At 62.0% G+C, this 739-nt stretch overlaps 1 protein-coding gene across 1 annotated transcript in view; it reads right to left on the bottom strand.

Moving 5' to 3' along the window:
* The window catches only part of PPARG (peroxisome proliferator activated receptor gamma), a 198,225-nt gene extending 197,948 nt beyond the window's left edge, over positions 1 to 277 (bottom strand). The window contains exon 1 of the mRNA XM_006160643.3: positions 82 to 277. The gene's annotated coding sequence lies outside the window, so the exon portion shown is untranslated. The remainder of the gene's footprint in view (positions 1 to 81) is intronic.
* Between the last annotated feature and the right edge of the window lie 462 nt (positions 278 to 739).

The following is a 739-nucleotide window of genomic DNA, read 5'->3' as shown; positions in this document are numbered from 1 at the left end:
CGGGGACGGGGGCGGTGCCGGCTCTCCGCCCGCGCGCACAGTAGGGCCGGGCGGCCGGGACACCCCTGCTCCGCGCGGTACCTGCGCGCGTCCGCTCCTCGCAGTCGCCGCTGGGAGGCGGCGCAGAAACAGGCCCATTTCACCGAGAAGGACTCGGAGCGCAGAGCGATGCCCACGGTGCGGTCCCAACATGGGGCGCCCCGGGTAGGGGGGTCCAGAGCCCACCCCAGTCTCTCGGCCGGCAGGGCTGTTTGCCCGAGGTGCTCTTCCAGGACGTGCAGAAGTAATGAAAGCACCTGGCTGTTAAAGGATCCCTCGGCGCTGCGCTTGCAGAACGGCCCCCCTCCACCACCCCGTCTTAGTGACTCACGTCGTTATTCGCAAAGTGATAGTTTTTGTTTTAATCATTAAAAGCGTTTCTTAAACTCATTAACAGAATTTCTTAAATTCTTCAGCAGTGTTTCTTAACACGGAGGGACCCGGGCACGTGGGCTGGGGGTGGGGTGGCAAGGGTGGTGTGAGCTTCTCCAGCTCTGAGGTTGGAGAGAGGTTTGGGGGCGGCTGGCCCAGGGGTGTCCTGGGTACACGGTGGGCAGTTGCTTGTCCTGCCTCTGTCCTTCCTGACATTCCAGGCGCTGCAAAGCCTCAGGTCTGGACAGGAAGCCTTCCTGTCCCTGTGGCAATCTCATTCTCTGAATATCCTGGTCGAAGCCTGGCCCTCCTTGGGGAGGCGAGGATG

This window comes from Tupaia chinensis, unplaced genomic scaffold (assembly GCF_000334495.1).
Source record: "Tupaia chinensis unplaced genomic scaffold, TupChi_1.0 Scaffold000704_1, whole genome shotgun sequence".
Lineage (NCBI taxonomy): Eukaryota > Metazoa > Chordata > Mammalia > Scandentia > Tupaiidae > Tupaia > Tupaia belangeri.
The sequence above is the reverse complement of the archived record's forward strand: the minus strand, read 5'-3'. Positions and strand labels throughout refer to the sequence as shown.